At 43.5% G+C, this 11,511-nt stretch overlaps 11 non-coding genes and 3 pseudogenes across 11 annotated transcripts; all 14 read left to right on the plus strand.

The window, feature by feature from the left end:
• The first annotated feature begins 123 nt into the window (after nucleotides 1–123).
• LOC142514757 (5S ribosomal RNA) lies at nucleotides 124–242 on the plus strand. Its single transcript, XR_012810635.1, has one exon. It is a non-coding gene; the product is annotated as a 5S ribosomal RNA (ribosomal RNA).
• Nucleotides 243–426: 184 nt separating this feature from the next.
• Nucleotides 427–544, plus strand: LOC142512319 (5S ribosomal RNA; annotated as a pseudogene).
• An 814-nt stretch (nucleotides 545–1,358) lies between these two features.
• Nucleotides 1,359–1,474, plus strand: LOC142512100 (5S ribosomal RNA; annotated as a pseudogene).
• A 684-nt stretch (nucleotides 1,475–2,158) lies between these two features.
• On the plus strand, nucleotides 2,159–2,277 carry LOC142508830 (5S ribosomal RNA). Its single transcript, XR_012807032.1, has one exon. It is a non-coding gene; the product is annotated as a 5S ribosomal RNA (ribosomal RNA).
• Nucleotides 2,278–3,354: 1,077 nt separating this feature from the next.
• LOC142513472 (5S ribosomal RNA) lies at nucleotides 3,355–3,473 on the plus strand. The gene has a single exon (XR_012809417.1). It is a non-coding gene; the product is annotated as a 5S ribosomal RNA (ribosomal RNA).
• A 683-nt stretch (nucleotides 3,474–4,156) lies between these two features.
• Nucleotides 4,157–4,275, plus strand: LOC142506328 (5S ribosomal RNA). Its single transcript, XR_012804623.1, has one exon. It is a non-coding gene; the product is annotated as a 5S ribosomal RNA (ribosomal RNA).
• Nucleotides 4,276–4,957: 682 nt separating this feature from the next.
• Nucleotides 4,958–5,076, plus strand: LOC142513797 (5S ribosomal RNA). Its single transcript, XR_012809724.1, has one exon. It is a non-coding gene; the product is annotated as a 5S ribosomal RNA (ribosomal RNA).
• A 682-nt stretch (nucleotides 5,077–5,758) lies between these two features.
• Nucleotides 5,759–5,877, plus strand: LOC142507570 (5S ribosomal RNA). Its single transcript, XR_012805824.1, has one exon. It is a non-coding gene; the product is annotated as a 5S ribosomal RNA (ribosomal RNA).
• A 660-nt stretch (nucleotides 5,878–6,537) lies between these two features.
• On the plus strand, nucleotides 6,538–6,655 carry LOC142509373 (5S ribosomal RNA). The gene has a single exon (XR_012807550.1). It is a non-coding gene; the product is annotated as a 5S ribosomal RNA (ribosomal RNA).
• Nucleotides 6,656–7,300: 645 nt separating this feature from the next.
• Nucleotides 7,301–7,417, plus strand: LOC142511173 (5S ribosomal RNA; annotated as a pseudogene).
• A 1,415-nt stretch (nucleotides 7,418–8,832) lies between these two features.
• LOC142517168 (5S ribosomal RNA) lies at nucleotides 8,833–8,951 on the plus strand. Its single transcript, XR_012812929.1, has one exon. It is a non-coding gene; the product is annotated as a 5S ribosomal RNA (ribosomal RNA).
• Nucleotides 8,952–9,590: 639 nt separating this feature from the next.
• LOC142509940 (5S ribosomal RNA) lies at nucleotides 9,591–9,709 on the plus strand. The gene has a single exon (XR_012808085.1). It is a non-coding gene; the product is annotated as a 5S ribosomal RNA (ribosomal RNA).
• A 681-nt stretch (nucleotides 9,710–10,390) lies between these two features.
• Nucleotides 10,391–10,508, plus strand: LOC142516006 (5S ribosomal RNA). The gene has a single exon (XR_012811824.1). It is a non-coding gene; the product is annotated as a 5S ribosomal RNA (ribosomal RNA).
• A 710-nt stretch (nucleotides 10,509–11,218) lies between these two features.
• LOC142514748 (5S ribosomal RNA) lies at nucleotides 11,219–11,337 on the plus strand. Its single transcript, XR_012810626.1, has one exon. It is a non-coding gene; the product is annotated as a 5S ribosomal RNA (ribosomal RNA).
• Nucleotides 11,338–11,511: the final 174 nt, after the last annotated feature.

An 11,511-nucleotide genomic window follows, 5' to 3' on the forward strand; every position in this document is an offset into this window, starting at 1 on the left:
CCATCGCACCAGAACGCTTAACTTCATGGTTCTGATTGGGCGAGAGCAGTGCCGCGTTTTGTTTATCGCCGTCCGCTCCACACGTACTCGGGGGATATAAGAATAAACATCCCACTCAATGTTGGGTGCAATCATACCAGCCCTAATACACCGGATCCCATCAGAACTCCGAAGTTAAGCGTGCTTAGGCGAGAGCAGTACTAGGATGGGTAACCCCCTGGGAAGTCCTCGTGTTGCACCCCTTTCCGTGTTTTTCAATTTTTGATTACATGTTGACAAACGTTTTTCGGCTCAAATCATCTGAATCTCGATCAAGATAAGATAAGACGTGTGAAATCAACGTAGCTCGGGCACTGCCGGATTTGGACAAAATTGTAGCCTAATTTGATTGTAAACGGGCAAACGAACAAGACTCATTACTCTGCAATGAGCTGGATACCAACACTAATGCACCGGATCCAATCCGAACTCTGAAGTGAAGCGTGCTTGGGCGAGAGCAGTACTAGGATGGGTGACCCCTTGGGAAGTCCTCGTGTTGCACCCCTTTTCGTGTTTTTTATTTTTGATTACTTGTTGACAGATGATTTTCGGCTCAAATCATCTGAATCTCGATCGGGACCAGATAAGACTTGTGAAATCAACGTAGCTCGGGCACTGCCGGATTTGCACAAAATTGTATGCTAATTTGATTGTAAACGGGCAAACGGACGAGACTCATTACTACGCAAATCATATGAATCTCGATCGGAACCAGATAAGACTTGTGAAATGAAAGTAGCTCGGGCACTGCCGGATTTGGACAAAATTGTAGTCTAATTTGATTGTAAACGGGCAAACGGAGGAGACTCATTACTACGCAATGAGCTGACGAGATTTTAGCCGAATTCCTTCTCTAAAACCTTCTAATTTGCGATTTAACGCTTCTGTTATGCTTTCGTTTCCTCGAGAAATCCACTTAGGAATTCGAAATTCGATTTCGGTTCCATTTTATCGTATCCCAGGCATAATAACAGCTTTACATTCGCTATTTTATTCTTCTTATTTTTTTTTCTATTTTCTGGGAACATTTAGCGATTTTTGTTGTCGTGAGCCGGTTATGTGCGGAAGTGTATGACGCAGATTACTCCGGAGACGGTTAACTCATCAAAAACAATTATTTCGACTGTTTTAACCATAATTTACGTAAATGGTCGCGACACGAGGACTTCCAGGGGAGGTCACCCATCCTAGCTCTGCCATCGCGCCAGAACGCTTAACTTCATGGTTCTGATTGGGCGAGAGCAGTGCCGCGTGTTGTCCATCGCCGCCCGCTCCACACGGACTCGAGGGATATAAGAATAAATATCTCACTCAATGTATGTTGCGATAATACCAGCACTAATACAACGGCTCCCATCAGAACTCCGAAGTTAAGCGTGCTTGGGCAAGAGCAGTACTAGGATGGGTGACCTCCTGGGATGTCCTGTTGCACCCCTTCTCGTGTTTTTCTATTTTTGATTACTTGTTGACAGACAATTTTCGGCTTAAATCATCTGACTCTCGATCAGGACCAGATAAGGCGTGAAATCAACGTAGCTCGGGTACTTGCCGGATTTGGACAAAATTGTTTCCTAATTTGATTGAAAACGGGCAAACGAACGAGACTCATTAATCCGCAATGAGGTGGCGAGATTTTAGCCGAATTTCTACTCTAAGACCCTCTAATTTGCGATTTTCCGCTTCTGTTAAGCTTCCGTTTCCTCGAGAAATCCGCTTAGGAAGTCCGAAATTCAATTTCGATTTCATTTTATCGTATCTCAAGCATAATAATAGCTTTACATTCGCTATTTTCTTATTCTTATTTTTTTTCTATTTTCTGGAAACAATTATGATTTTTGTTGTCGTAAGCCGGTTCTGTGCGGAAGGATATGACGCAGATTACTCCGTAGACGGTTAACACATTAAAAATAAAAAAATTTTCGACTGTTTTAGCCATAATTTACGTAAACGGTCGCGACACGAGGACTTCCCAGGGCGGTCACCCATCCTAGCTCTGCCATCGCGCCAGAAATCTTAACTTCATGGTTCTGATTGGGCGAGAACAGTGCCACGTGTTGTCCATCGCCGCCCGCTCCACACGTACTTGAGGGATAAAAGAATAAACATCGCACTCAATGTCGGGTGCGATCATACCAGCAATAATACACCGGATCCCATCAGAAGTCCGAAGTGAAGCGTGCTTGGACGAGAGCAGTACTAGGATGGGTGACCCCCTGGGAAGTCCTCCTGTTGCACCTCTTTTTGTGTTTTTCTATTTTTGATTACTTGTTGATAGAAGATTTTCGGTTCAAATCATCTGACTCTCGATCAGGAACAGATAAGACATGTAAAATCAACGTAGCTCGGGCACTGCCGGATTTGGACAAAATTGTAGGCTAATTTGAGTGTAAACGGGCAAACGAACAAGACTCATTACTCTGCAATGAGCTGGTGAGATTTTAGCCGAATTCCTTCTCTAAGACACTCTAATTTGCGATTTTTCGCTTCTGTTAAGCTTCCGTTTCCTCGAGAAATCCGCTTAGGAAGTCCGAAATTCGATTCCGGTTCCATTTTATCGTATCCCAGGCATAATAATAGCTTTACATTCGCTATTTTCTTCTTCTTATTTTTTATATTTTCTAGGAACATTTAGGCATTTTTGTTGTCGTGAGCAGGTTCTGTGCGGAAGGATATGACTCAGATTACTCCGGAGACGGTTAACTCATTAAAAACAATTATTTCGACTGTTTCATCTGAATCTCGATCGAGACCAAATAAGACATGTGAAATCAACGTAACTCGAACACTGTCGGATTTGTACAAAATTGTAGCCTAATTTGATTGTAAACGGTCATAGCCGAATTCCTTCTCTAAGACCCTCTAATTTGCGATTTTCCGCTTCTGTTAAGCTTCCGTTTCCTCGAGAAATCCTCTTAGGAAGTCCGAAATTCGATTCCGGTTTCATTTTATCTTATCCCAGGCATAATAATAGCTTTGAATTCGCTATTTTCTTATTCTTATTTTTTTTCTATTTTCTGGGAAAATTTAGCGATTTTTGTTGTCGTGAGCCGGTTCTGTGCGGAAGGGTATGACGCAGATTACTCCGGAGACGGTTAACTCATTAAAAACAATTATTTCGACTGTTTTATCCATAAATTACGTAAACGGTCGCGACACGAGGACTTCCCAGGGAGGTAACCCATCCTAGCTCTGCCATCGCGCAATAACGATTAACTTCATGGTTCTGATTGGGCGAGAGCAGTGCCGCGTGTTGTCCATCGCCGCCCGCTTCACACGTACTCGAGGGATATAAGAATAAACATCCCACTCAATGTCGGGTGCGATCATACCAGCACTAATGCACCGGATCCCATCAGAACTCCGAAGTTAAGCGTGCTTGGGCGAGAGCAGTACTAGGATTGGTGACCCCCTGGGAAGTCCTTGTGTTGCACCCCTTTTTGTGTTTTTCTATTTTTGATTACTTGTTGACAGAAGATTTTCGGCTCAAATCATCTGAATCTCGATCAGGACCAGAGAAGACTTGTGTAATCAACGTAGCTCGGGCATTGCCGGATTTGGAAAAAATTGTAGGCTAATTTAATTGTAAACGGGCAAACGAACGAGGCTCATTACTCCGCAATGAGCTAGCGAGATTTTAGCCGAATTCCTTCTCTAAGGCCCTCTAATTTGCGATTTTCCGCTTCTGTTAAGCTTCTGTTCTCTTGAGAAATCCGCTTAGGAAGTCCGAAATTCGATTCCAGTTCCATTTTATCGTGTCCCAGGCATAATAATAGCTTTACATTCGCTATTTTCTTCTTCTTATTTTTTTTCTATTTTTTGGGAACATTTAGCGATTTTTGTTGTCGTGAGCTAGTTCTGTGCGGAAGGGTATGACGCAGAATACTCCGTAGACGGTTAACTCATTTAAAACAATTATTTCGACTGTTTCATCCACAATTTCCTTAAACGGTCGCGACAGGAGGACTTCCCAGGGAGGTCACCCATCCTAGCTCTGCCATCGCGCCAGAACGCTTAACTTCATTGTTCTTATTGGGCGAGAGAAGTGCCGCGTGTTGTCTAATGCCGCCTACTCCACACGTACTCGAGGGATATAAGAATAAACATCGCACTCAATGTCGGGTGCGATCATACCAGCACTAATACATCGGCTTCCATCAAAACTCCGAAGTTAAGCGTGCTTGGGCAAGAGAAGTACTAGGATGGGTGACCCCCAGGGAAGTCCTCGTGTTGCACCCCTTTTCGTGTTTTTCTATTTTTGATTACTTGTTGACAGACGATTTTCGGCTCAAATCCTCTGTATCTCGATCAGGACCAGAGAAGACATGTGTAAGCAACGTAGCTCGGGCACTGTCGGATTTGGACAAAATTGTAGGCTAATTTGACTGTATACGGGAAAACGAACGAGACTCATTACTCCGCAATAAGCTAGCGAGATTTTAGCCGAATTCCTTCTCTAAAACCCTCTAATTTGCAATTTTCCACTTCTGTTAAGCTTCCGTTTCCTCGAAAAATCAGCTTAGGAAGTGCGAAATTCGATTCCGGTTTCATTTTATCGTATCACAGGCATAATAATAGCTTCACATTCGCTATTTTCTTCTTCTTATTTTTTTTCTACTTTCTGGGAACATTTAGCGATTTTTGTTGTCGTGAGCCGGTTCTGTAAAGAAGGGTATGACGCAGATTACTCCGGAGACGGTTAACTCATTAAAAACAATTATTTCGACTGTTTTATCCATAATTTACGTAAACGATCGCGACACGAGGACTTCCCATGGAGGTCACCCATCCTAGCTCTGCCATTGCGCCAGAACGCTTAACTTCATGGTTCTGATTGGGCGAGAGCAGTGCCGCGTGTTGTCCATCGTCGCCTTCTCCACACGTACTCTTGGGATATAAGAATAAACATCCACTCAATGTCGGATGCGATCATACCAGCACTAATTCACCGGATCCCATCAGAATTCCGAAGTTAAGCGTGCTTGGGCGAGAGCAGTACTAGGATGGGTGACCCCCTGGGAAGTCCTCGTGTTGCACCCCTTTTCGTGTTTTTCTATTTTTGATTACTTGTTGACAGACTATTTTCGGCTCAAATCATCTGAATCTCAATCGTGACCATATAAGACATGTGAAATCAACGTAGCTCGGGCACTGCGGATTTCGACAAAATTGTAGCCTAATTTGATTGTAAACGGGCAAACGAACGAGGCTCATTACTCCGCAATGAGCTGGCGAGATTTTAGCCGAATTTCTTCTCTAAGACCCTCTAATTTGATATTTTCCGCTTCTGTTAAGCTTCCGTTTCCTCGAGAAATCCGCTTAGTTAGTTCGAAATTCCATTTCGGTTCCACTTTATCGTATCCCAGGCATATTAAAAACTTTACATTCGCTATTTTCTTCTTCTTACATTTTTCCTATTTTCTGGGAACATTTATCGATATTTGTTGTCGTGAGCCGGTCCTGTGCGGAAGGGTATGACGCAGATTACTCCGGAGACGGTTAACTCATTAAAAACAATTATTTCGACTGTTTTATTCATAATTTACGTAAACGATCGCGACACGGGGACTTCCCAGGGAGGTCACCCATCCTAGATCCGCAATCGCGCAATAACGATTAACTTCATGGTTCTGATTGGGCGAGAGCAGTGCCGCGTGTTGTCCATCGCCGCCAGCTCCACACGTACTCGTGGGATATAAGAATAAACATCCCACTCAATGTTGGGTGCGATCTTACGAGCACTAATGCACATGATCCCATCAGAACTCCGAAGTTAAGCGTGTTTGGGCGAGAGCAGTACTAGGATGGGTGACCCCCTGGGAAGTCCTCGTGTTGCACCCCTTCTCGTGTTTTTCTATTTTGATTACTTGTTGACAGACGATTTTCGGCTCAAATCATCTGATTCTCGATCAGGACCAGAGAAGACATGTGAAATCAACGTAGCTCGAGCACTGCCGGATTTGGACAAAATTGTAGGCTAATTTGATTGTAAACGGGCAAACGAACGAGACTCATTACTCCGCAATGAGCGGGCGAGATTTAAGCCGAATTCCTTCTTTAAGACCCTCTAATTTGCGATTTTCCGCTTTTGTTAAGCTTCCGTTTCCTCGAGAAATCAGCTTATGAAGTCCGAAATTCGATTCCTAATAATAATAATAGCTTTACATTCGCTATTTTTTTTTCTTATTTTTTTCTATTTTCCGGGAACATTTAGCGATTTTTGTTGTCGTGAGCCGGTTCTGTGCGGAAGGGTATGACGCAGATTACTACGGAGACGGTTAACTCATTAAAAACAATTATTTCGACTGTTTTAGCCATAATTTACGTAAACGGTCGCGACACGAGGACTTCCAAGGGAGGTCACCCATCCTAGCTCTGCCTTCGCGCCAGAACGCTTAACTTCATTGTTCTGATTGGGCAAGAGCAGTGCGGCGTGTTGTCCATCGCCGCCCGCTCCACACGTACTCGAGGGATATAAGAATAAACATCCCACTCAATGTCGGGTGCGATCATACCAGCAATAATACTTCGGATCCCATCAAACTCCGAAGTTAAGCGTGCTTGGGCGAGATCAGTACTAGGATGGTTGACCCCCTGGGAAGTCCTCGTGTTGCACCCTTTTTCGTGTTTTTCTATTTTTGATTACTTGTTGATAGACGATTTTCGGCTCAAATCATCTGAATCTCTATCGGGACCAGATAAGACGTGAAATCAACTTAGCTCGGGCACTTGCCGGATTTTGACAAAATTGTTGCATAATTTGATTGTAAACGGGCAAACGAACGAGACTCATTAATCCGAAATTCGATTCCGTTTTCATTTTATCGTAATTCGTGCACTGTCGGATTTGGACATGTGAAATCAACGTAATTCGGGCACTGTCGGATTTGGACAAAATCGTAGCCTAATTTTATTGTAAACGGTCTTAGCCGAATTCCTTCTTTAAGACCCTCTAATTTGCGATTTTCCGCTTCTGTTAAGCTTCCGTTTCCTCGAGAAATCTGCTTAGGAAGTCCGAAATTCGATTCCGGTTCTATTTTATCGTATCCCAGGCATAATAATTGCTTTACATTCGCTATTTTCTTCTTCTCATTTTTTTCTATTTTCTGGGAACATTTAGCGATTTTTGTTGTCGTGAGCCGGTGCTGTGTGGAAGGGTATGACGCATATTACTCCGGAGACGGTTAACTCATTAAAAACAATTATTTCGACTGTTTTAGCCATAATTTACGTAAACGGTCGCGACACGAGGTTTTTCAATGTCGGGTGCGATCATACCAGAACTAATGCACCGGATCCCATCAGAACTCCGAAGTTAAGCGTGCCGTTGAGAGTAGTACTAGGATGGGTGACCTCCTGGGAAGTCCTCGTGGTGCATTCTTTTTCGTGTTTTTATATTTTTGATTACTTGTTGATAGACGATTTTCGGCTTAAATCATCTGATACTCGATCGGGACCAGATAAGACGTGAAATCAACGTAACTCGTGCACTACCGGATTTGGAAAAAATTTTAGCCTAATTTGATTGTAAACGGGCAAACGAACGAGACTCATTAATCCGCAATGAGCTGGTGAGATTTTAGCCGAATTCCTTCTCTAAGACCCTCTAATTTGCGATTTTCCGCTTCTGTTAAGCTTCCGTTTCCTCGAGAAATCCGCTTAGGAAGTCCGAAATTCGATTTCGGTTTCATTTGATTGTATTCCAGGCATAATAATAGCTTTACATTCACTATTTTCTTATTCTTATTTTTTTTTCTATTTTCTGAAAACATTTAGCGATTTTTGTTGTCGTGAGTCGGTTCTGTGCGGAAGGGTATGACGCAGATTACTCCGGAGACGGTTAACTCATCTAAAACAATTATTTCGACTGTTTTAGCCATAATTTACGTAAACGGTCGCGACACGAGGTTTTTCTAGGGAGGTCACCCATCCTAGCTCTGCCATCGCGCCAGAACGCATAACTTCATTGTTCTGATTGGGCGAGATCAGTGCCGCGTGTTGTCCATCGCCGCCCGCTCCACACGTACTCGAGGGATATAAGAATATACATCCCACTCAATGTCGGGTGCGATCATACCAGCACTAATTCACCGGATCCCATCAGAACTCCGAAGTTAAGCGTGCTTGGACGAGAGCAGTACTTGTTGACAGACGATTTACGGCTCAAGTCATCTAACTCTCGATCAGGACCAGAGAAGACATGAGAAATCAACGTAGCTCGGGCACTGCCGCATTTGGAAAAAATTGTAGGCTAATTTGATTGTAAACAGACAAACGAACGAGACTCATTCCTCCGCAATGAGCTGGCGAGATTTTAACCGAATTCCTTCTCTAAGATTCTCTAATTTGCGATTTTCCGCTTCAGTTAAGCTTCCGTTTCCTCGAGAAATCCAGTTAGGATGTCCGAAATTCGATTCCAGTTTCATTTTATCGTATCACAGGCATAATAATAGCTTTACATTCGCTATTTTCTTCTTCTTATTTTTTTCTATTTTCTGGGAACATTTAGCGATTTTTGTTGTCGTGAGCCGGTGCCGTGCGGAAGGGTATGACGCTGATTACTCCGGAGGCGGTTAACTCATTAAAAACAATTATTTCGACTGTTTTAGCCATAATTTACGTAAAAAGTCGCGACACGAGGACTTCCCAGGGAGGTCACCCATCCTAGCTCTGCCATCGCGCCAGAACGCTTAACTTCATGGTTCTGATTGGGCGAGAGCAGTGCCGCGTGTTGTCCATCGTCGCCCGCTTCACACGTACGCGAGGCATATAAGAATAAAAATCCCACTCTATGTGGGGTGCGATCATACCAGCACTAATGCATCGGATCCCTTCAGAACTCCGAAGCTAAGCGTGCTTGGGCGAGAGCAGTACGAGGATGGGTGACCCCCTGGGACGTCCTCGTGTTGCACCCCTTTCCATGTTTTTCTATTTTTGATTACTTGTTGAAAGATGATTTTCGGCTCAAATCATCTGAATCTCGATCGAGACCAAATAAGACATGTGAAATCAACGTTACTCGGGCATTGTCGGATTTGGGCAAAATCGTAGCCTAATTTGATTGTAAACGGTCTTAGCCGAATTCCTTCTCTAAGACCCTCTAATTTGCGATTTTCGCTTCTGTTAAGCTTCCGTTTCCTCGAGAAAACTGCTTAGGAAGTCCGAAATTCGATTCCGGTTTCATTTTATCGTATCCAAGGCATAATAATAGCTTTACATTCGCTATTTTCTTCTTCTTATTTTTTTCTATTTTCTGGGAACATTTAGCGATTTTTGTTGTCGTGAGCCGGTGCTGTGCGGAAGGGTATGACGCAGATTACTCCGGAGACGGTTAACTCATTAAAAACAATTATTTCGACTGTTTTAGCCATAATTTACGTAAACGATCGCGACACGAGGACTTCATAGGGAGGTCACCCATCCTAGCTCTGCCATCGCGCTAGAACGCTTAATTTCATGTTTCAGATTGGGCGAGAGCAGTCCCGCGTGTTGTCCATCGCCGCTTGCTCCACACGTACTCGAGGGATATAAAAATAAACATCCAATTAAATGTCTGGTGCGATCATGCCAGCACTAATGCACCGGATCCCATCAGAACTCCTTAGTTAAGCGTGCTTCGTCGAGAGCAGTACTAGGATGGGTGACCCCCTGGGAAGTCCTCGTGTTGCAGCCTTTTTCATGTTTTTATATTTTTGATTACTTGTTGACAGACGATTTTCGGCTCAAATCATCTGAATCTCGATCGGGACCAGATAAGACGTTAAATCAATGTAGCTCGGGCACTGCCGGATTTGGACAAAATTGTATCCTAATTTGATTGTAAACAGGCAAACGAACGAGACTCATTAATCCGCAATGAGCTGGAGAGATTTTAGCCGAATTCCTTCTCTAAGACCCTCTAATTTGCGATTTTCCGCTTCTGTTAAGCTTCCGTTTCCGCGAGAAATCCTCTTAGGAAGTCCGAAATTCGATTCCGGTTCCATTTTATAGTATCCCAGGCATAATAATAGCTTTGTATTCGCTATTTTCTTCTTCTTATTTTTTTTCTATTTTCTGGGAACATTTAGCGATTTTTGTTGTCGTGAGCCGGTTCTGTGTGGAAAGGTATGACGCAGATTACTCCGGAGACGGTTAACTCATTAAAAACAATTATTTCGACTGTTTTAGCCATAATTTACGTAAACGGTTGCGACACGAGGAATTCCCAGGGAGGTCACCCATCCTAGATCCGACATCGCGCCATAACGATTAACTTGATGGTTCTGATTGGGCGAGAGCAGTGCCGCGTGTTGTCCATCGCCGCCCGCTCCACACGTACTCGAGGGATATAAGAATAAACATCCCACTGAATGTTGGGTGCGATCATACCAGCACTAATACACCGGATCCCATCAGAACTCCGAAGTTAAGTGTGCTTGGGCGAGAGCAGTACTTGTATGGGTGACCCCCTGGGAAGTCCTCGTTTGCACTCCTTTTCGTGTTTTTCTATTTTTGATTACTTGTTGACAGACGATTTTCGGCTCAAATCACTTGACTCTCGATCAGAACCAGGGAAGACATGTGAAATCAACGTAGCTCAGGCACTGCCGGATTTGGACAAAATTGTAGGCTAATTTAATTGTAAACGGGCAAACGAACGAAACTCATTACTCCGCAATGAGCTGGCGAGATTTTAGCCGAATTCCTTCTCTAAGACCCTTTAAATTGCGATTTTGCGCTTCTGTTAAGCTTCCGTTTCCTTGAGAAATCCGCTTAGGAAGTCCGAAATTCGATTTCGGTTCCATTTTATCGTATCCAAGGCATAATAATAGCTTTACATTCGCTATTTTCTTCTTCTTATTTTTTTATATTTTCTGGGAACATTTAGCGATTTTTGTTGTCGTGAGCTTGTGCTGTGCGGAAGGATATGACACAGATTACTTCGGAGACGGTTAACTCATTAAAAACAATTATTTCGACTGTTTTAGCTATAATTTACGTAAACGGTCGCGACACGAGGACTTCCCAGGGAGGTCACCCATCCTAGATCTGCCATTGCGCTAGAACGCTTAACTTCATGGTTTTGATTGGACGATCCAACGCCGCCCGCTCCACACGTACTCGAGGGATATAAGAATAAACATCCCACTCAATGTTTGGTGCGATCAAACAAGCACTAAAGCACCGGATCCCACTTAATGTCGGGTGCGTTCATGCCAGCACTAATGCACCGGATCCCATCAGAACTCCGAAGTTAAGCGTGCTTGGGCGAGGGCAGTACTAGTATGGGTGACCCCCTTGGAAGTTCTCGTATTGCACCCCTTTTCGTGTTTTTCTATTTTTGATTACTTGTTGACACACGATTTTCGGCTCAAATAATCTGAATCTCTTTCGGGAACAGATAAGACGTGAAATCAACGTAGCTCGGGCACTGCCGGATTTGGACAAAATTGTAGCCTAATTTGATTGTAAACGGGCAAACGAACGAGACTCATT

Source organism: Primulina tabacum, chromosome 10, assembly GCF_025594145.1.
Source record: "Primulina tabacum isolate GXHZ01 chromosome 10, ASM2559414v2, whole genome shotgun sequence".
Taxonomy (NCBI): Eukaryota; Viridiplantae; Streptophyta; class Magnoliopsida; order Lamiales; family Gesneriaceae; genus Primulina; species Primulina tabacum.